A 24,589-nucleotide genomic window follows, 5' to 3' on the forward strand; every position below is an offset into this window, starting at 1 on the left:
ATTGGGGCATGGCCATCCATCACGGGGCATAGCCAGCGCTTCCTGAATCTTTGGGTTGACACAAACCCACATCTTCTCTGCTAAAAATGCCCCTTCAGGAGCCCCAGACAGGTGTGCTCAGTTCGTTCAGTACAGCACTCTTTTAGGTGCCCCTGGCAGGTGCTCTCAGTAACCATTCACAGTAGCTCACTATGCAGTGAATGAGACATACCTCCCAACCTTCCAGCCCACTGGACAAAGCTGTCTCGAAAGGGATTGTGAGACACAACCTCAATTCAGGACTGTCATGCCTACATCAGGACAGTTTAGAGGTATGTTTTGGGGTATTTTAGTAATTTTTAGACAGACCAGATGATTTTGTTTTTATTAACCTTTTCACAGCCACATGGCACGTATGTCCATGTAGGTCATATTGAGCACACAGTGGTTAGCATTAGGGATGCTCAGGCTTGGTTTTCAAAAAACCGAGCCCCCCGAACATCCCAAATCCAGGTACTTTTCACTATAGCTCGTGGGTTTTGGACTCCATATGTACATCCCTCCACAGGACATCAGACGCCATTGCTCAGATAGAAATAGGAGGGGTATCAGCATTCTTGTCACTCTCCAGTCTAGCCTGTATTTGAGCTATATACAAACCTGTGAACTTAGTTATCCTAGATTATCAAGCAGTTGCTTAAAGCAATTCATTTTTTATCCAATGCTAACAACTGTTGTAGAACATTAATAATCTTATTGTAAATGGTTTTCAAAGCTGTGATACCACCTTCAATCAAAATATAAAGGATTATCTGTTTTTCCCTCAGATATTGTTGAAGTTTACACACAATTTTTTGTACTGACATTGGGCATGTTTATATTCAATTAACAGATCTACATTTGTCTTGCAAACAAACTGACTCTTTAACAGTTCTATAATGGATAAAACATCGCTAGGCTTCATAGCAAAATAGAGCCGATTGGGGAAGGAGGGAGGTGATTTCCTATTCTGAGCATGAGCAATCTGGCACATTGGGCAAGGGAAGGGGGTGGGGGTGGGTTCCTGTTCTGAGCATGAGCAGTCTGGCACATGTTTCATTCAGAAAAGACCCCTCCTTCACCTCTGCGGTCCATACCACCTGCAGGCCCCATTGTTACGCCCATGCAAACTGTATGTTGAATGCAAATGGCATAACTTTTTACATTTGTTTAAATTGATTCTCTTATTTCAAATCAAGCCCAATCATTCAATTCGTCCAAATCATCATCATCATCACCATTTATTTATATAGCGCCACTGATTCCGCGCGCAGAACTCATTCACATCAGTCCCTGCCCCATTGGAGCTTACAGTCTAAATTCTCTAACATACACACATAGACAGAGAGAGAGGGAGAGAGAGACTTGGGTCAATTTTGATAGCAGCCAATAACCTACTAGTATGTTTTTGGAGTGTGGGAGGAAACCGGAGGACCCGGAGGAAACCCACACAAACATGGGAATAACATACAAACTCCCCACAGATAAGGACATGGTCGGGAATTGAACTCATGACCCCAGCACTGTGAGGCAGAAGCGCTAATCACTTAGCCACTGTGCTGCCAAATGAAATAAATTACATTTATCTTCAAACATTTAGACCAGACCTGGCCAAACTGTGGCTTGATGCCTGCTACAAAGTAATTAATATACAATAAAAAGACATCAATATAACCCTGAAAGTTGAACTCTTATGCAAAGCCATTGTCAACCTGTAGTGTAGGCAGGGCCACATTAACCATAGGGATAACTGGGCTACAGCCCAGGGGCCTATGGCATCCAGGGGGCCCTTGAAAGTGCTCAGCAGCAGTATTGAGCAGTCAGGGGCGCCCCCGGCGCGATCAGTGCTGCTGAGCACTTTCACTGCGGTCCTTCCCCGGCGAGCTGTAGTCTCCTTACTGAGGAGATCTCGTGAGTCTCACTCTCACGAGATCTCCTCAGTAAAGAGCGTACAGTGCGCCGGAGAAGGAGGTAAGTGTCGGGGGAGGGGGGAGCTCGGATCACGGGAGGGGGAGGGGCCCTCACGGGGGAATGGAGGCCCCTTAGCCTCCATTCCCTTAATCCGGCACTGAGTGTAGGACACAGGATTATTCGTTAAGGATCTTTCTGTTATGTTTATTAGACTCTGATACCCCTCCTTTTAAACCTATTACACTACAGAAGGATACACACCACGGGTCACATAACTGGGTTGCAAAGTGAAAATCTGTGCAACTCATTTAGCACTGTTCTCTTCTGTTTGACTATACTTTTTTGGCCATGTTCCAATGGGAAAAACATGTGCCTTGATGGTTTGCTTACAAAGTTGTGTGAATCTGTCACACATTGTTGTCTAGCAATCCTTGGTGTGCAGATTTCAAAGGGAAAAAGGTCTGGTGAAAGCATCGACAACATGAGTATTATACCACCCATCAGTACATTAATTTACTACTAATCTGACCCTCATTCTGGTCTTAAATATCTTCTGACAGTAAGGGGACAGCAGGACTGGCTTTCCTTCAAATGTCAAACCAGCTCCTTGTAGCTTATACTATTAAATGCATTGGTATATGTGTGCTTTTCTGGAGGCTAGACACATCTAGTGTGCTTATATTCCACAAAGAATATTCCATGTGAAGTGGTGTTAAAATCAAGTCCTTTTCCACTGCGTAAAAGCTCTGAGACACACTCAAAATTGAAAACCCTCTACGGTCTTGTGCTATCTCCTCATTTTATTATCTTGAACACATAATGAAATATCAGTTCCAGGACTTAGACAAGCAGGCATATATAAGTGAAACTACATAATTATGTCTGAGGAATATCACAATTCACCCCAATTAACATCCAGAAGAAAAGGTGCTTCATATTGCTGGGTGAAAAGAAATCACTCTACAATTATTTAAAACTAGATGCAGGAGCAGCAACACAATGTCACAACTGTGAAACGCAGCCGTTGCAATATTTTTGGGGGGTTTGTAAATGATCCCGGCTGTTTTCAAAGCACATTGTCAAAAAACATTGTGCAGCACTCTGTGTCCCTGTGCGAAAACCATAAACACAATCATGTAAAAGACAGAAGGTGTATTACGAGCACCCGAAACCAGACACAAAAGAAAAGAGCTTATGCCTCAAATATTCAGAGAATGATTTGAGATGCTACAAGCTGAGCTGCTTAGTCTAAATTGTAACATTTGTGTTATGTATATATTAGATTGCTAAGAAAATGTTAAAAAGAAATATATGTTTGAGAGGAGTAGATGTTACATCTTATTACATTATTATTTTACCCTGCCCCAAGTGCTCGATTAAAATATGTACAGAAGACTCTTGTGATTTTGCAAGATTTGCAGCATGATACAACGAAATGGGAATACTTGGTAACTTAGTAGATGAAGGTAGCTGTCTCAAGGTCGTGAACAACAGTATGTCTTAGAAAATGCCTTTGCTCAATAAAAAAAACATAAGCCCCACATCAATCTTTTTTCTTTTTTTTTTTTTTAATCCAAACCCTGTTTTACCCCTCCCGGAATTCTCTGTAGTGTCTCTCACTGTTCATTTCTTAGGGATGGAAGCTACTCTCAAGTTCTTTTTCCTGCTCTCATTTCCTCACCTGCAGGCAGCGTAGGCGGCTGCTGATTTATTAATTCACTTTCAGTGAGGGGCAGGCACAGTTGAACAGCTCTACTGTGCATTAGATGAACAGCTAGTCACAGCTGAGCCAAATCTTATTATAACGTCTATATATATTATATAACTCAGATCTCAGAAAGCTTAGTCACTGTCTGCACAGGAAGTACATTCACATGCTTGTCCAAGCATACAGCTCTCCTTGTTCCTCTGTCACTCTCTTTGGGCTTTATTTACCAAATCCCATCATTAATATTACATTAAAATAAATAACATATAAATAAAGCAGCAAACTAAATAATACCTATTTATTATACAAAAGTGTTTTTTATTTTTATTTTGTATATTTTGTGGGATAGTTAGTTGTTTTCTCTTAGTAGTATATTAGAATAATGATCTTTTTGGTTTGTTAGTATTTCTAAGGAAATATTTTCTAAGAATGGAAAAGAAAATATTTATCTATTATTTAATCATACTATGTAGTACCTTACGGAATATATATATATATATATATATATATATATATATATATATATATATATATATATATATATATATAATCATATATGATCATTCACATGAGTCTGGAAAATTTCAAACAACTGGTGGGTTTGTAGAAACATATAACAAAATGTTATCATATCATAAGAATCATATGTGGGCACCAACAGTAGCAGATCTGGCCCAATCGATATATATTAATTGTGCATATAGTCAACTACTTATGCAGTTTATATGGACATCATTTGAATTGTACCAAATATTCAGAAGCAAAGCTACACTTTGTACCAGCTGCAGTGCTCCAAAAATACCAGCCTCCAGTGCCCAATACATATCAGCTTTCAGTCCCACTATTTGCCGATGACCACATTACTGTTTGTCATTGTGGAGTTGAATACAGATATATATACAATGCCAGCCATGCCACGGGTGATACAAAATATGTGTGTTCTACTCATTGTCTGAGTATGTTATAGGATTCTGTTGTGCGGTGTGGTTGCATAGGGTTGGGAACACTTAATGCCAAATTCTGCCAGAGGTCATACGATTGTGTGTTTTGTAAGGGGTCTCGAGAAGGAGATACCTGTGATAGTTGTTAAATAAAGGAAACAATTAGTCAATCGAATTGAAGAATAAACAGAGTTAAGGCACTGTCAGGATTCCAGGGTGTTAGGGCAGAAACTCACAGGCAAAGAAAAGGTGTGAATACAACTGTATGTTTATTACAGATAACTGCAAACAATATCCTATATATTAGAAGTTATATATGGTTGTGTTTTTTTACAACCATTGTTCACTAGTCTTTAGTCATAACTCAATAACTCCCCAGAGTTCTATAACCCCCCCTTCCCCCCACAAAAACAAGGGTTTTCTGCACCAGTCCAAGCTGTAGCTCCATTTCCTAGAACTTGCTGATCTCTATAAGTTGGTAAGGACCTGGATCCCAGTCTCCCCGCTCCAGATGGGCTCACCAGGTGAACAGATACACAAGCAACTCCTGATGGAGCGTAGATTCCTGGCAGTAAGATATAGCAGCAAAGATGGTCATCAGAAGCAAGAACTGGATCAAGAACCACATTGGAGCTGGTAAGGAGTAAGCTCAACAGAGACCATGAACACCCTGCAGTCTCTCCTGCTGGCCTTCACAGGTTATTCACACGTCTGCGATGCTGAGATGTGTTGATGGAATGGGGATGGGCAGGGACAAGTCCAGGGGAAAACAATAGTGGTCTAAACTGATTATTGAGCATCCTGATCCCAGTTGATGAACTTCCTCATTTTAACCCCTTACTAGCCTTTATGATGTTGAAGGAGTTGTAGGTGCTGCCTGTGTTTCTGATGAGAGGGGGATGGAGGCCAAGAAATAGATGTCACCATTTTGTAGTTTGATGTAATGAATGAGATGAATATTAGTAACCCACCTGGCGTAATAAGAAGAGGGTGACATTTCTGTCTTAATCCAAATGGTGTTTGCCAAAAGTCACACAGAGAATGGTAATAAAACTGGAATACAAAATAATACTTAAACAAACAGTCCATATCCACACACAATCCATTTAAATTGTTCAAAGTGACAGATGGGGTAGCTGGTGCTTATCAGACGCATCTTGTCACAAACACCATAAAATCTTAAAGGTTTGCACACATGCAAAAATCATACAGATAATTTCTTATGACTAAGAGATAACAGCTTAATTAATCATATACTTTGGAGAATTACAGATATAGATACTTATTTTAGTATAAGAAGTTAGTAGAAACAGTTGAGTTTTTTTCCATCAACCAAGGATGGTGACTGAATTACCTATTCTATATTGTTGTGCTATGCCTTGAAAAGAAAACAGCTTCATGAAAGATCTTATTCAAGATATAGTTACAGTTTCCAGCAAACCACGGCCTGATTGTTATTCGGCTGTGAAAGACAAACAAGCTGTTTAGTTAAACAAAATGAAAAAGGGGAAAGATTCATCTATGCATAAAATGATTTAGTAAAAAAGGCCCTTATAAAGTAAACATTTCAGCTGCATGGTAAAAAAAAATCCCTCATTTATAATTTAAATATTGCAAATCTGATTCCTAGTTTACAACATAATTTGCACATTAATTTACACCTTTTTCTTATGATGTAACATGTACAAACATGAATTTCAGAATAGTGTCACAGGTTGCGGCATAGTTAAAACAACAGCTAACAGTATATGGTCATGCATGACAATTATAGGGGTTTACATAATAAAAAAATATATTTTTAATAGCCATCATAATTAAATTAATATTTTAAAATTTATAATTTCACAATTAATATACAAAATTTACTCAAGTCACTACTGTGCAAGTTCTTGTGAGCTTTTGGCATCACCCAGACTCATTTTTACTGTAGTAAGATGGCCCTTGCATTATCATCTTTGTCTGCACTACCCAATGAGCCCTTAAATACACTTTTACACTGACTGATTATTAGACTTTTATTAGATATAGAATATTCTGCGCTTAAACCTAAATAATGAGGTGTTCTAATGAATAAGAGAAAGGATAATCTTTATCAGTAGACCGATAAAAACATAAAATATCAACATGAGCATGTACAAAAAACATTAATTGCAGTATGGCATATATCATAAATAGTAAACAATACCAATTGTCAAAAATCAACAACCGTGATCAATGGTGTGGTGCAGTAATGCACTATATACAGCATGGGATGGAATGATCCGATTGAGGGATCAACCAGACGGTAGTCCTAAGAGATAGATAAATGTCCATCGTGTATTTGGCTATATATCAAAAGATATTGAGGTGAGATACTTGCGCTTGGAGGCAGTCCCAGGTAGAATGGCTGTTCCGGGGAACGTCCAGTTCAAACAATATGCGATGATGATGGTAGTCCTGGCAGTTAATGGTAAAGGACCCGATGTATGAAGTCTGCAGAGTGGTGGTGATCTGTTTCACCAAGTGTTGCGGCGGCGTGCGTGCCACCTTGGAACGCACGCCTAACCGGATGTGCATAAACCGGAAGTAGCGGGTGATTTTACGACGCATTTTGTCACCAAGGTGACTTTCTCAAGGCAGTAAATTTAGTACGCTTTCCTCTCTACAATCTATTAGACTTTTATTACCTTTGCCCAAAGTTTGCCCTGTATTTAGACTGGCATACCAAATTGTAGCCCAAATTCTATTTATATTTGCACCACATAAAATGACTTGGACCAGTGTCTTATTTACTTGCCAATCAAGGAGTTTTTTGCAACTAGGTAAACCTGCTTGAAAATCTTGTAATAGAATATTGTGATACTATTAGCAAGTAAAAAATTAGGTGAGAGTTAGGTTTAAAAAAAATAATAAGATCCTTAAATGGGTTGTCCTATCAGGTTAGCCTCTACTCTCCAAGGCTTCAAGCGTGCCCTTAAGACTCATTTCTTAATTCAAGCCTATCAGCCTTCCTCCTAACTCCCTAACTCTCTTGTCTTGCCACTCTCCCAATTGATACCACCCTATTTGTGTCTTTACCTTTCCTTTAATATTTAAGCTCTCACAAGCATAGCCATCTTTCCTTGTGTTGTCCTTCTACTATTCCATAACCCTCTGTTCCTCTTTGACTGATCTGTAGATCAAGCCTACTTCACTCTGGTCATTACCATCACTCTCATTCATATTAAGTTCATTTTATCGCTTACTATAAACATTGTCCAATGCGATTATTGTGGTTCCAATGCACAAAGATATTTAACTGCATAATATAGCAGGATTTACAGCAAGCCATCATAACGCATAAATATATTACAATAAAGCAGGAAAGTATAAAATTTTAATTTTCGCTAGCGTTTCACCTGGGCCCAGGTCCATGTAATTTTGCAGTCAGGAATGTAGAAAGGGAATAGCCCAGGGAAACTTGCTTATATGCAGCTTCAGTTTACAAAAAACACTGATGATGTCACCATATATACTGATAACAGATATACAGAGAGGTCTTCATTGGCCCAGGGTTAATGATGTTCCAGTTGTCTGCTGGTCATAGGTCAGTTCTTTTGATCTTCAACAAAGGGTGGGGGGCAACTTTCCATAACTGTTGTCTACATGTCTTCCCGCCGAATAACCAGTTCAAACTGACCCACCAAACAAAGTACTTTTGAGTATTAATCTCATATTGTTCATAACTTTCGACCGCTAGATGCGATCACTACTCTGGCAACACCTGGTTAATGCTGGTGAAATAAGCTTTAAAATGAGACTAAGCTCTTCACCTTTTAGGGGATCTAAACCATTAATACCTTTACTATAGATTTATCCATGTATAAATAATCTCTAATACATTTTACTAATAAATACATGTGGATTGGAACCTTAATAAATGTATATTATTTACAAGTGAAGTGTGAATGTAAATGTGTGTGTTATTAATCTGTGCATTTGCGTCATAACACATGGCGTACTAATCGCAATCGCACAATAAAACAATATTAATTAATTTGGTTTACTTCATCGAATTATTTGACTTTCATACTCACTATCCCATAAATAATTTGATTTGCATTACCTTGTTATCTTTATATTATTTGTTTATTCAGTATATTGTGTCTTTGTATTTTGTTTTTCATGTATCATGTAAAGTGTTAAGGATCATTGCATTCTGTATATATTATGTATGGCACTGCAGAACTTTTGTGGCGCCTTATAAATAAAAGAGAATATTAATAATCTATGGCTAATTTATTCACCCACATGGAAGGCCAACTTAAATATTGTTCAGTGGGTGAGCCTTTTGAAATGATTACCAGTTAGCACATGTTTTCTGTCAGTTAATGACCACCAACGTGCTGATCAAGGAACACTAATTTTTAACAGGATCAGATAGCATTTTGAAAGTTCAGCACTATTTTTTTGGGAGTGACACAATGTTTTGGAAACAACCAAACAGACCGACAATATTAGCATGCATTTTGCTAGCTGTAGAGTACTACCCATGCTCCAGTTATACAAAGATTCAGTTATACAAAGAACCTGACCTTTGTTGCTAATCCTGACTCATTCCTGACTTGTTGTTCATGTGATCAGAGATTATTTTACTATAGTTGTAAATGTCGTAATCCCTATAACAGCGCTCATCCTACCTAAGGCAAACAAAAATAAATATAGATAAACAATCTCAAATATATCAATTTCAAAGTCTAATTTAGCAGCTCCTTCCTTCCTTCCAATGCTCCCCAACCCGCTGTAGGGAAACTCTAAAAGCAATAAAAGAAAAGGGCACTCATGGTGTAGTATTTAGAAAACCATCAATCAGAATTTAGAAGGAAAGCAGCGTACATTTTTTTAAAAGAAATATAGCTTATCTGTTTGTGATTTGATTGAAGCTAATCTTGCTTTAAAGAATCCAGACTAGTCACATGCAAAAACTCTTGTACTATAGATAAAAATACAGACTGAAAAAACGGCCAACCATTTGTGAAATCTTACAAACAAGGTTTATTTTAAATGTTGATTAAAAATCATCACTATAGGTAAAAAATGTCAAAGCTTATATGTGTATATGATGATTCCAACTTCATTGAGGAACAACTTAATGATCCACAAGTGTAGTACTATCCAATAATGTACAGACAGACAAAAATATTACAATAAAAACTGCGAGGCCCGTAACTTACGCGTTTCGTTTCTAGAATTTTGTCAGTTTTCTATAGTCTCTTAATTTATTATACTAAGTTTTTGTTGTAATATGTTTAGCTCTCTGTGCATTATGATTGATGGTTTTCTAACTACTACACCACCATGAGTGCCCTTTATTGTTTTTATTGCCATAGTTGTACATAGATTGTTTTAGATATAGTATAGATGTAAAAATAAACTGCATGTTTAATATAAGCAATTTCTCAGTTACTTCTAAGTTAGCCCTGCTTAAAAATGCGTTGTATAGTTATACCATTTGATATGGAGCATGGAAAATCCTTGCATTTCTGTTTGTGACTATAAAATGCTTTGGTTGTCCAAATATTCTGTTGCTAATTATTTTGTAATTGCACAGTATAATTCAGTCCTTTGTAATACAGCTGATGGAGACTTATGAATAAAATAAGTCTTTTGACAGCCCTGTTAATTTAGTGCCATTATAAAATTTTGCTCGAGCCAAGAATTTCAAAATGATATGCAATTAAGGTACGGTGGCTCAAAAATCCAGTACAGAAGTTATTCATTTAATAATACACTACACAATTTCTATCTATTCTAAATGATACCTTGCATTAAAAGCCCAGAAAATGTCCCAAAGTAAATAGAGATAACACTTTTACAGCCTAGGCAATCAGACACTGATTTTACTTGCAAACCTATCATCAGCTTCTCATAGTTGAAGACAGATTGCAAAGCAATAAATTATTATTTTTTTAAACAGAAAAGCTAAATAAAGTAGTGCTGGGAAGAGATTGCAGCAGCAAACTATGGTTCCCATATATATGTCCCAGTTAGAGACAATGTAGAACATGTCATTTCGCAGAGGTGGAAGTTTCATTGATACAGTCTTCGAGTTCAGATATTGCTATTATATACTGAAATTCGCATTCTGCACTATTTTGGTACATTTGCATTTTTGGAATTTATACTCTGTGAATAGAAGTTGGATGATAACGTTCATTTCAATCTGCTGTGTGGTTTGATTGAGGTAGTACTGGGAGAACTTAAGGCTAAATTACGCTGGCAAGAAAACAAAATTTTGTGGCCAAATATGGAATGAACAGTTTTGAAAATTTCTCTAAACTCTAGCCCCAGTGTGCTCCAGGCGCTCTCTGTTTTTAGGCAGTTCTCTTGAAATGTTTGGGTTTCCAAAAGGACCACATGAAGAAGATTAGTTTGGTTGTTTTATAAAAACTCCTTGATTAAAGAAGAGCTTCATGGAAGCTATTTTTTACTGAATGAAACCACCTACACCCAAACTACAGGTATACTCAGCATTAATGTTTGTTACTTGAGGTAAAAGAGATTTATTCCCCAAACTGAATTTCTTTAATTAATCTAATACATTTATCTGTATTTATTTTAACTTGCTGTAATTTCCTTTTGTTAACTTTTTTCCCTTTTGGCATTCTTTAGAGCTTGAGCATTTTTCTAGACAGCCCATTTACTAAAATGTGTGGGGCTTGAGTCATTAAGGAGTCTAAAAAAGGTGTAACTTTGCACCTGGGAAAAACCATGTTGCATTGGAGGGGGAGGTAAATTTAAAATGTGTGGACAGATTTATAGTTGGTGTAGGGCATGTCCTAGATTAACTTTAAATTTCAGTGTAAAAATAAAACTATCAAGTATTTGTATGCTAAATGAGAAAACAGCCTGTATTTAAGTTATGTGCAAAATAATAAACTAATTTGCACCCTTTGCATTGTCACATGGTTTGTCCCGGAGAACTATTTTTGCCTTACTTTTCTTAATGACTGCGGCCCGTGGAGTGTAGAGAAAAATGCTCCCCCTAGATGGCTGAAAACAACATTTAAAATATAAAATATCTTGTGTTCCAGAAAATCCTTCTCTTTTATACGTTTTACAAACCAGTGTTTAGCTAATGTTACCCCATGTCAATTCCCTGACATCTTAAATTAAGTATTTTAATTACATAATTGAAAGCAATTTTCTCAGTATAAGTACAGAAATTGGTGCAGAATGTTAGAATTATTCTACTTCACAGCAACAAATACATGATTCTAAAGCTGACATCTCGAATTAAAGAAGCAAGACCAAGTTCAGAGGTTGAGCAGCGAGAGTATGGCAAATTACAGAAAAATTACTAACTTATTATTTTAAGTAACCCAGTTTTGGTTAACAGAACGTTTGAAGTGCATATGTAAAATATAGATGAATTTAGGATGCAGGTTGATAAGTTTATGCTCTTAGGAAGCCTTAAATAGCCATGTGTCCACATCTTACACTGATGATATCTAATAACATAGGATGTAGCTCCGCATTTATGGCTGTATACATGTCAGAAAGCCAATGGTTTTGGAAACATGGATAGACAATGGGGGCAGGTAAGGAACAATTTCTGCTCATAATTCTTAGGGTAAAGTTTAACCCTTTCTTCTAGTTCTGTTAAATAATAGTGGTTGCAGTAAACTGACTATGATAATGTGCTCTGAAAGCTTTATTGGTATAATACCCTCTTGACTGAAGGTGTATGAGTGATGCCTCTGAGTGATGCATGAATGCCCCATCTCTGGGGCATGTTTAAGTGTAGTGAAAGGACCAAAATATTTAAATATCCATTCCAGTGCCTGGGATAAAACTCATTTGGAGAAGGATACCCTTCTCCAAGGTTCATAAAAGCTCATATCCATGATGCTTGTTACCATTCCCATTCAACTGTATCTAGGACAAAAAATGTAGATAGCAAGAGTTGACTGTTAATTACCAGACTGAGTTCCAAGAGAGAGGCTCCAAAAAACACAGAGGAGTAGGAGATACTAATGCAAGGTGAGTGAGAAATCAAGATGTGCAGTTAAGCCAGGTCCGGTCAACCTGACTTGTTGGGGATCAATTGTCAGGAGCATAGGTGTTAGCTATGAGAGTGCAAACAACAGAGTGGGTAAGTGACCCTGGTAGCGCAGAATTAGTAGAGCAAAAGATGCGGTTGCCGCCCCAATCATCAAGAATTTCAGTTATGCAGATTATGCGATTTTTATTGCAACAAAGAATTGTATTGGAGAGTACAAATGCAATAAAAGTGATTGTTTATTTCATCAGAGTAGCGTTCTGATGCCCATTAATTTGTAACCAGTAGATTTCACTAAAGTATATTTGTTTTTATTAAATCTACATCTGGAGGAGAGGGGACTGAACTAGACCTGGGTAACGAGTTCCAGAGTGTCCCCAGAAGAATCCTCCAAACTGGTATTTTTTTTACCTACTCAATGCTTACTGTCTCTTCTCTGCATCGCACAACACTTCAAATTACAAATCACATTGTTAATCTCTGGAAATCACAGTATAAATCACTTTTTCATCCCAACCATCATCGGGCTTATCAAGTTATAACACATTCACTTGTCTGAAAAGCGCACCGTCTTATAGCTGGCACCTTTTCTGGCATCATACTCTTTTCTTTTTTTGTTAATCTCTCTCTACTCTTCTATCTTGGTGTTAGAATATTCACTGATCAATAACTCTCTTTCTCAGCTCTCTGCTCTCTCAATCTGTCTACCTTGATGTAGCTCAAATATAAACTCTGCTCTCTTACCAAGCTCGGAGCGCATCTTACTTGTTTTACTCTCCAAACCAAACTCCTTAATCAACACTAGTGTGAAACTTGTGAACTCCCCCACACTGAGTGCCCCACACTCTTACACAACCCAAGGCTGTTACAATGAGCAATATTTTTAAAGATATTTTGCAAAGACAATACAATGGAAAAAGAAACTCACTTAACCTGGCACCATTTCACACATAAAGTACATTTACATCCAGACATGTCAGTTCGATAAGACAGAGTGTAAGTGCAACTATTGAAGTGATCACAACTTTCTTATCCAATACCTGCAGCTGATAATAGAAAGCATATCAAGGGAAACCAGATCTTTCCATATTTATCCAGACATACCTTGTTCAAATATGTCCTTTTATACAGGGGATAACAGAGAATTAATTAACTTTTTCCACCTCACTAGTGATGGTAAGACAGTTCGTGTTCATTTGCATTATATTAGTTTTCTATCATAAAATAACAATAATCTCAGGGCAGCACAGTGGCTCAGTGGTTAGCACTTCTGCCTCACAGCACTGGGGTCATGAGTTCAATTCCCGACCATGGCCTTATCTGTGTGGAGTTTGTATAGTCTCCCTGTGTTTGCGTGGGTTTCCTCCGGGTGCTCCGGTTTCCTCCCACACTCCAAAAACATACTAGTAGGCTAATTGTCTGCTATCAAAATTGACCCTAGTCGCTCTGTCTGTCTGTGTGTGTATGTTAGGGAATTTAGACTGTAAGCTCCAATGGGGCAGGGACTGATGTCAATGAGTTCTCTGTACAGCTCTGCGGAATCAGTGTCGCTATATAAATAAATGATGATGATGATGATGGATATTTCCTATGAGCCAGTTGCTCTACTATTTCCAAAAGAAACACTTTCGGTGAACAAAAATTAGGCAAACTAAAGGTTCTAGATAGAAATTCTGTAATCTAACCTTGTATGCATTACCATACAAAGTTTAAAAATGTGTCTTTTTGCTGTGAACATTTAAAGTATATGTCACTATGTAGCCTTCACATCTTATGTAGCCTACATCATGTACAGTATGTGTAGTAAACATATCTAGCTTGAATAGTGCTGTCTCTGAAGGATGTTACTGTATCTATGTCTGAGCTTATTGCTTTCTCCTACTCACTTGTCACGCGATGCGGCCGCGTCAGCGTACAGGCGGCCGCATCGCATGTCATGTGATGCGGCTGCCTGTGCACCCCCCCGGGATGCAATCTGCCAGCCCGCGCCTGGTAACAGCAGTGGGCAAAGTCAGATTTACGCTGTTCAAATCTGACCACTATACATTTTATGTAGGTTTTGTAAATAATTTATCACCCACAGATGACACTCTGGAAAATAAACTAGTTCACCAATTATGGGATTAAAACCACAAAGGATTGTAAAGTAATAAAACCAATGCACGTCTCAGAATCACCATGAATAGCCTAATGAAGCAAATCCCTATCTCAGCTGAAACCCCACTCTATACGTTAAGTTCACCATGTCCTTAGTCACAGGAGTTTCCATAAAAACAGCTGCATTACCTGGTTTTAGGCAAATTCACCAGAGAGCATAAAGTTGTAAAACCAAGAAGTACATTAAAAAGTTGGCAAAGCAACACACCTCCTCAGTAGCCTGGAATATACTTTTGTTTAACATGTTAGGTGGCGTGAAGCCCCACAAAAGAGATGACACACCAAACAATACATGCTTGGGGATATAACATGGGGAACTATGCAACACATAGTCATTTCTGAAAAACATCACTTTGAATATATTAGTGCTTCCTCTAAGGTTAAACAGAAACTCATATTTAAAACAGAAGAAGATGAAGGTAGGGCATCAATGCAAATTTGAAATATAAGGAACTTTCTCCAATTCACCTCAATACCAGAAAGCACAGCTTGGTATGAAGTCCATTTGGTCATTGCAAATAACAGATATGATTACTTTACTTAATCTGTTGGCTAAGATTTTTGCCAAAATTTTGACGTGAACGTTAATCAGTGATAGAGGTCTATAGGATCATCACACTCAAGGTCCACGTTATATGCAGAGCCGTAACTAGGGTGGTGCGGGCGGTGCCGTCGCCCAGGGCGCAAGCCCAAAGAGGGCGCAGCAGCCGCCCGCTACCTAGCTCTGTTGCCAGTGATAAGAACGGCAGACCTGGAGGAGAGTGCAGACACGACGCAGCGGTGCACGGCAGCGGAGCCTTTCATTCAAGATGTGCCTTTGACTTCCGCAGTGGAACGCATGTGCGTTCCACATACAGGAAGTTAGGTATTTGGAACGCAAATGCCGAACTTCCTGTCTGTGGAACGCACATGCGTTCCACTGCGGAAGTCAAAGGCACATCTTGAATGAAAGGCTCCGCTGCCGTGCACCGCTGCGTCGTGTCTGCACTCTCCTCCAGGTCTGCCGTTTGTCCCCTCCCATGTCTGCAGGTCCTCACATGTAGGAGTATTTACAGTGTGTGAATCCAGCTTCCCCGGTGTAAAAATGCCTTTCTCTACCACACACCAAGGGGAAGAGGTTTACCTGTACTCTGCTTTCAAAAAAGATTTAATGTGATGCTAATTATTCATGACAGAAGTAGACATAGTGTCTCTCTTGCTGTTGAACTGATTTGCAAATATAGAATAATAATACATGCTGGGATTTGTAGTTCCATAATAGCATGAGAGCCACAGTGGGCTGCCTCTGTTCTGCAGACTTGCCATTGTGTGTGATAACACCATTAAAATGTTCTTTAGCTACCATAGTACTTGGTTAATTATTAGCCTTAGTATTTAATATTTATTTCCATGTATAATGTTGTTGCAGTAAAATACTTTTCTTGGTGTTTAATTCCCATTGATTAGGTTTTCAAAATTACTTGAAGTGGTGACAATTTACATATAAATTCATAAGCTCTTATATACAAGACAATTTTGTAAATTTTTTTACACACACAATACCACTGCATAATACCTATCACTATATATTTTTAGCATGCTTTAAATAGTCATTAGGGCAGAGAACCGGTTGTTAATTTATTGGAATCCCACCACTGTGTATATATATACACAAATTCTTTCAGTAAAGTGCTGGACACACCCACATTAGGTTGGCCACACCCACTTGTCAAATGCCATTCCCACTTAGATGGGGGGCACCGGTGCCCTGTCTCGCCCAGGGCATCAAAATGTCTAGTTACGGCACTGGTTATATGTAACTAGTAATATAAGGACCTTCATATGTAACAGGTACAACTCTGTTGGAAATCTGTCAAGACCCAAGGACATATTTCTAGTGGCACTTGAAAAGTTATTGGTCACCTTCTGTAACGGCAAAAACTCTTTTAATAAATGCCTATACTATATACTGTATACTAAAAGAAGAAGAAACACTCTCTCCTAAGTACAAAGATAAAGCATCAACAAAATATTTTGCTGTGGTGTCATATTACTCCCTTATATAATCTGAAAAGCCCTCTTCCACCTCCTTAGGGGCTCAAAATATTTCATGACTGTGCAATCTGGGGGGAGTCCAACCATATAAGCTTCCAGGTCCCCAACCCCATGTCAGTAGCGGCAGAGATGCCTGTATTGAGATTGATTACCTCTGCTACATCGTTCAGGGCATCCCTGCATAGCAACACTATCTTAAAAAAAGACAGTTGGCATGAACCTTAGTGTGAGCTGTGAGTTCTACCCATTCCAAAAGGACCACGACAGCCTATATATATCTAGGTCCATAACAGAGCTATTACAATTCCCACTATCGTTGCTAATATTGACAAGCAATTCATCTAATAATGAAACTTTAAAAGGAGTTAGTGCTTATAGACCAGTAATGGCCAAGTTCAATTAGGACCGCACAGAGGAAGGAGTGTACAGAGGAGGTCATGCGATGTGGGAGTCGACTGCCCCCATTCTGTCTCATTCAGATGGCACATCACCTTCACAGGTGAAGGCCAGGTGTTGCCCACCACTGATATAGACTAACTATAAAGTAGCTATGACCATGCTGACCATATGTATATGCAATGACAATCACATAATGTGTCACGGCTCTCTGGTATATTCCACAATATTATTGCACAGAAACAGTGATGATAGTAAACTTAAATATTTATTGTAAGTACAGGCAGGGTTGGATCTCAGTGGCTGAAGGGCCAGGCAAGGCATGAAACAAAATGTCCAGGAATAATATTCAAAACAAAGTATTTTAAACTTGCCAGGTTCCAGAGATGCAGAGTGAGTCAGAGTTCAAAAGCCAGGTAAGCAGAAACAGCAAAATCCAGAGCTGCAACATAAACAGAGATCCAGAGCTGCAACACATACAATGATCCAGATCTGCAACACATACAATGAACCAGCAAGGAATGATTGCCACGGGTCAGTCTTTATAGTCTGTTGATCAGCATAACATTTAACAGCTGAGTGAGGACACACAATCCACATAGCGGCCACTAGTGGAGAAAACACAGAACTGCACCTGTAGGGACTTGGTGCAGAAAAGCATCAGGCCATAACATAATGGCAACCTAAGAACCTCCTGCAGAAGGGCAATATGTTTATAATACGGTTTTTACTGAACTCAAACAACAGAGATAATTTAACTTCAGCATTCAACCCCTTTGAATTCTGTAATGTTCATTTTGTCGCTACCAATAAACATTGCCCAATGCAATTATTATGGTTCTAACACACAAAGAGATTTAATAGCAAAATATAGCAGGATTTACCGCAAGCCATGATGATACATAAAAGGTATAACATAATACAGGAAAGTATAAACCGAATACATTAGGCAAGCCTGTCCTGGGCCCAGGTCCATATTCAGTCTTGTAGTCTGCAGTCAGGAAGATTTACAACTGGCCCAGGGACTTACTTATATGCAGTTCGAGTTAAGAAAAAAACAGTGATGGTGTCACGATATACACAAAGATAAACTAAAGTCTTTCTTCATTGGTCCAAGGGTCAGGTCAGTCCAGTCCAGTACAATGCAGATTATAGGTTAACTAAAAGGATTCCTCTGATAAAGTGGGGGCCAGCTAACTCCAACTGTTGAACACAAGTTGTGCCTGAGGGAACTGACCTAATCCAGTTTGAACCAACCTATAAAGAAAGTGCTTTTGAGTATTAATCTCATACCATTCATAACTTGCAACCGCAATATGCAATAATTTCCATTTTGACACTGGATTTCAGCTAGTAAAATATAGATTAATATGAGACCAAACTCCACACATTTCTGTGGACCTGAACCATAAATACCTGTAATGTAAATTTATCTTTGCATAAATAATCTTTAAGTTTTACTAATGAACTAATGTGAGTTGGAACTTTAATAAATGTGTACTATTTACAAGTGTAAGTGTAAATGTAAGTGTGTGTGTTATTAATCCATGCGATTGCGTCATTATATATGGTATACTAATTGCACGGTAAACCAATATTAATTCATTTAGCCGACAATTATACAATTATTTGACTTCCACAATTCCATTATAACATTTTAAACCAGTCCTGTAGATAGTTGCTAAAATGTGGTAATCAGGTTCAACCCCTTGGTCTGTAGTGCAAATGCAAAACATAAGGGCATAACACAATGTGTACATTCTAATTTGCTTAGAGCTGACAAAATCCACACACTCAACCACAGAAAAATAACACATTAATCCAAAACTCTTTTCCCACATTGCCCCCCTCCCCCCACCAAAGGATAAATTATACATCGGGGTCAATCCAATTCCTGCAACTGGTCCTCCTATACCACCATCAAACAACATAACTATGTTTTGCAGTGATCATCATTTTAGGAGTCTATCACATATACATATTTTATCAGTATTTATAGAGGTATCTGCATGCCAGTGACCCATACAGCTAAGACAGATGAGTCTACATTCATTTCACTCAAAGGGAAGAGGATTTTTCAGAAAATCTCCAGGTTCCATGGCCCCATTTATCCATCCAATCCTGAAATTTACAGAAATGAAAAATGAGCCCTATTGCCATCCACAACATGCAGCTTAGTAGGGTAAATCCTACTGTAAGCTCCTTATGCTAGTGCTTTACAGCAATAAAAATAGCCATTTGCTTTAGAATATTACTTGAGTAGGCTGCATATATAGAAAATTGATTGTTCTTATATTTGAGCTCACCAGCTTTCAGACAAAGAACAGTATCATTAGTTTCATAGTATCATAGATTTGAGCAGCAGGGTGTCAGTGGCCTAGAGAATATCTTGTGGGAAGGTTCAAGAACTAACAGAGGGAAACAGTGCTGTGCTACAAATCCAGGGGTTGCTGTCTAGATTTTCATATCCTTAGAGACATCAGCCTGACCCGTTTCATCCTGGAGATTCATTGTTGTTAAAGGTTTCCTTAATTAATTCATTGAACTTGGGTTATTTCAAACAGAAAGCCTGGAAGTCAGTGGAAGTTTGAAAGCTAAAAAGTATCTCAGAATTAAATGGCTGTGGCTGACGTCTCTGCATCATTGATACAACGGGAATTTTTGTATGTATAGTCCACCTTCGTTCTCTCAAGTGCCATTTTAGAAGAGACAGCGTGTAGGGAGAAGGTTAGCTGCGGTGCTCTGGCCATTAAATAGTGTTCAGGGTGAACCAGGGACATAGAGAGCAGTGGAACCCTGTCATATTGTAAAGCAGTTTTGTAGATAAATTGCTTTTAATTTCAATCTTAATATACTTTACACAGAATAGTGGCTACTGGTTGTTCTTAATGCATTGCACTGCAAATATCTAATAGTTTTAGACAGTATATTATACAGGCTGAGTTAGATAGAACACATTCTGAACTAATTGGCATTTTCTTTGAGAAAAACAGTGCTTTTGCTGTCAGATTATTAGCAGCAGAATCCAAAAAACGAACAGATTTCTTTCCTTTAAATTGAAAGTTTTTCTAGTGAAAGTAATTGTGTGTGGGGCAGTGATAAATGAAAGTGTTTTGAAAAAAACTGGGTGTTTGCATGTGAGATTCAGCAGCAGTTGCACACCCCAAAAAAAGGCTAAATATACTAATCTTTTCTATTTTTCCAGTACTTTTATATTTAGGAAGCGTTCTTCAGTAAAATCTACATTTAAAGAAAGCTATTTGTGAGGGTCTGCATGCAGCTGGACCCCAAAAAATGCACCCCTACTACAAAAAGTAGGCACACAATACATTGTGAGATTTCATCAGTTGCCAAGAGCATTGCTTGCTGTTGCTATATTAATAAATGAGGATACTGATAGATAAATGTGGCCTGCACCCCTACTACAAAAACTCAAAGATTAGGCACACAATAGATTGCCAGAGTATTCATCAGTTGCCAAGAGCATGGCTTTCATTACCTTGCTGCTATATAAATAAATGAGGATGCTGAGAGATTAATGTGGCCTGCACCACTACTACAAAAATTTGGCACACAATACATTGTCAGAGTATTCATCGCTTGTCAAGAGCATGGCTTTCTCTACTTTGCCTCTATATAAATAACTGAGGATTCTGAGAGATGCATGTGGTCTGCACCCATACTACAAAAATTCAAAGATTAGGCACACAATATGTTGCCTGAGTATTCATTGGTTGCCAAGAGCATGGCTTTTAATACCTTGTTTTACTTATATGCTTTGTGCCATAATGCTGCCCTTCTGAATCAAACCAGAGGGCTCGTATATATTTATGGGAGGGAGGAAGGAAAAATTATTCTCCCAGGGCAAACTTCGTCCAACCCTGGGGTAAAGGGGACTGCCCAAGACTTGCAGCGGAGGTGGCTCCCAAGACCCATGTATATAAATATGGAATGTATATAAATTATATTTACTGTATATGTTCTATTAATGGCATGTAAGAAATATGTAAAAGAGACAGTTCAGATAGGCCAATAGTCACCTTTCCCATACATGTAAGTATGTATAATACTTACATTGATGCAGGTTTGGTTGCCCAAAACATGTCTTGACAATACAATTGAAAGTCCACATACTAAGAAATTAATAGGACAGATTTAGTACCTGGTAAAGAATAAATGTATAGATGGAGATATGATGGATGATGATTTATGTTATGTGATGGAGTTAGATAACCATAAAGTATAGTTAATTATTTTCAGAATTGAATTGGAGAAAGCAAAGGGACCAGTGGCAGATTTTATTAAGACAAAAGTGGACAACTACGGACAGTGGCATTAGTAGATGATGAGAGGGCGCAATGTTAAATGGTGCAAGTAAAGATGGCATTGCCCTTGGAGTGAGGTACATCTGTGCCGTAATGCTGCCCTTCTGAATCAAACCAGGGGACTTATAAACAGTTATGTGGGAGGAAGGGCAGTAAAATCATTGCCCTGGGGGAAGCTTCGTCCAACTCCGGGGTAAAGGGGATTGCACAAGGCTTGCAGCAGAAGTGGTCCCGAAGAAGGGGTGTACTCACTCTGACGCCAGGGCAACTGGGATGTCTCACACTGTTGTTGCATCCCGGCTGGTAACATTCAGCCAGGGCACGCGGCTATAATTAATTTATTGCTGCCTCTTCAGTGGACGTGATCTTGGCCCCAATTCTCCAAATCTCTGTGCTACTGATTCCTGCTCAGAAGCTTTTACTACATTGAGTTAAGTTCTGGGGGAATCCGAGTACCTAAGAGTGCATCCAACTCTACTGGAAAGGCAGCTGCTATTTATTATTATTATTAATATTATCAGAGATGTGTAAGGCGCCAAAGTGCTCCACAGTGCTGTACAGTAGGAAAACCGTATATACATAAAACAGGGACATACAAGGTAGACAAAATAAATGCAGACATGAAAACAAAGGGTATGAAGGACCCTGCTCATTAGAGTGCTTACATTCTAAATGGAGGAGAGCACAGCTGAAACAAAAGGAGCTAGACTGGCTTAGAGTGGAGATTGGGATAGTTGTGAGGGTGCATTAGTATGAATAGTGTTATCGAGGATAAGGTCACCTCTAAACAAGAGATGGGTTTTCAAAGAGCTTCTAAAGATTTGAAGCTTGTGGGAAAGTCTGATTGAGCGTGGTAGGGAATTACATAAGTGGGGAACAACACGGGAGAAATCTTGTAGACGGGAGTAAGAGGTAGTTATCAGAGACGAGAAAAGACGAAGGTCAGAGGTAGGTCTAAGAGGGTGGGATGGAGAGTATTTTGATATGAGGTTTGAGATGTATGCAGGGTTAGTGTTGTTGAGGGCTTTGTAGGTAAAGGTGAGTAATTTGAATTTGATTCTGGAGGACACGTGAAAACGTACCCACCCAGTGTGACATCAAAGCAGTGGGTTTGGGAGACTGAGAAAATTGTGGTGTTATTGACAGTGAGGGAGATTTGTGGGCAGGTGGTGACTCTGGCAGGAGAAGGGAAGGGCTGGCAAATTTTAGCCCGGGGGGCAAGACTCGATTCAGTAACCTATTAGGAACATTTTAAAGGAAGAAGAAATGCAGGTGGCCCAGTGACCCAGTCCAAAGAAGCCCACTATAGGATCGGCCTGGGGGGAAGGTGCCTCCCCTGCTGCAGGAGGTAAGATAATAAGCTCTTACATGTTAAGCTTTAGGTAGCGTTGGGACATCCATGTGGAGATAGCAGAAAGACAGTTTGTTACATGAGATAGTACAGAAGGAGAAAGGTCAGGGGGAGAGATATAGATTTGGGTGTCATCAGTGTAGAGGTGGTATTGGAGCCAAATGAGCAAAAAGAACAGAGCCTTGTGGGACCCCAACAGATAGTGGGAGTGGAAGAGAGGATATGCCAGAGGTAGAAACACTAAAGGAGCAATTCGATAGGTAGTAAGTGAACCAGAAAAGAACTGTGTCATGAAGGCCAATGGAGTGAAGGGTGTGTAGGAGAAGAGGGTGCTCAACAGTATCAAAAGCAACAGAGAGGTCCAAGAGAATCAGTATGGTGAAATTACCCTTTCTCAGATTTTGCAGAAAGTAAATTATTGGTCACTTTTGTGAGAGCAGTTTCAGTGGAATGTTGGAGGTGGAAGCCTGATTGCAGAGATTCGAGAATGGAATGAGAGGAGAGAAAGTAAGACAGGGGTTTGTACACTAATCGCTCAAGTAGCTGGAGGCAAAGGGGGCGGTAGTTGGAGAGAGAGGCTGGATTGAGATTTGGTTTCTTTAGAATAGGTGAGATCAATGAAGTTGGGAGGGAGCAATGAAGTTGGGAGGGAATAGGGTCAAGTGGACAGGTTGTAGGTTGAGATGATAAAATGATTGCAGAAACTTAGAGTTACTGGAGAGAATGAATGAAGGGTGGAATAGGGAGTATAGGTAAAGGTGGGTAGAGTGAATGGACTGAGTGGAATTTGACATGAGGAAATATCTTGTCGAATGGTGTAAATTTTGTCTTTGAAATAGTTGGCAAAATCATGGGCAGTAAGGGAGGAAGGAGGAGGTACAGGTGGGCAGAGAAGTGAGTTGAAGGTGGCAAAGAGGCAACATGAGTTAGAAGATTGGGTGGATAGTAGATATTTGTTTGGCAATTGAAAGGGCAGAGCTTGATGATGAGATGAAAGGATGAATTTATAGTCGAGGAAATTGGGATAGAAACAAGATTTTCTCCACTGTGCTCTCCAGTGCAGGAGCACTTTTGCAAGTAGCAGGTCTGTTTGTTGTGCCATGGTTGGGGTTTGGATCATCGGAGACTATATGTAGTAGCCGGCACTGCATTATCTAGTGCTGAAGTAAGTGTGTTGTTATGGAAAGAGGCAGCCTGATTAGGACAGGACAATGCAGTCATTGGAGAAAATAGTTGTTTTAGTGAAAATGAGAACTGGATTGGGTTAAGAGTACTTAGGTTTTGTTGTGTACATGTGTATTTGGGTGCAGGGGGAAAGACATGAGGTAAGGTGAGGCTGAAGGAATGGAGGTTATGGTTGGAAAGTGGGAAGGCAAAATTGGAGAAACTAGAGATGGAGCAGTAGCGGGTGAAGTCAAGGTCAAGGGAGCGCCCATCATAGTGGGTGGGAAATGAGGTCCATTGGGAGAGACCAAAGCAGGAAGTAGTGAAAGACGTTTAGTGGCAGAAGAGAAAGTGGGATTATTAATGCAAATGTTGAAATCACATAGTATAAGTGTAGGCAGGTCAAAGAATAGGAAATAATTGAGCCAGGCCTCAACGTTGTCAAGGAATTGGGAAACTGGACCTGGGTGTCAATAAATGACAGCAACACGAAGGTGGAGAGGATAATACAGACGGATAGTTTGGTCTTCAAACGAAGAGAATGAGAGGGAGGGTTGAGACGGT

The 24,589-nt window shown here is 39.0% G+C and overlaps 1 long non-coding RNA gene across 1 annotated transcript in view; it reads right to left on the reverse strand.

Annotated features, from left to right (window-relative positions):
- Positions 1 to 4,554: 4,554 nt before the first annotated feature.
- LOC142108600 (uncharacterized) overlaps positions 4,555 to 24,589 on the reverse strand; it is a 61,289-nt gene continuing 41,254 nt past the window's right edge. The window contains exons 2-3 of the long non-coding RNA XR_012680177.1: positions 5,933 to 6,040; positions 4,555 to 5,631 (exon numbers count right to left, since the gene is read on the reverse strand). This is a non-coding gene — a long non-coding RNA (uncharacterized LOC142108600). The remainder of the gene's footprint in view (positions 5,632 to 5,932; positions 6,041 to 24,589) is intronic.

Source organism: Mixophyes fleayi, chromosome 1, assembly GCF_038048845.1.
Source record: "Mixophyes fleayi isolate aMixFle1 chromosome 1, aMixFle1.hap1, whole genome shotgun sequence".
Classification (NCBI taxonomy): domain Eukaryota; kingdom Metazoa; phylum Chordata; class Amphibia; order Anura; family Limnodynastidae; genus Mixophyes; species Mixophyes fleayi.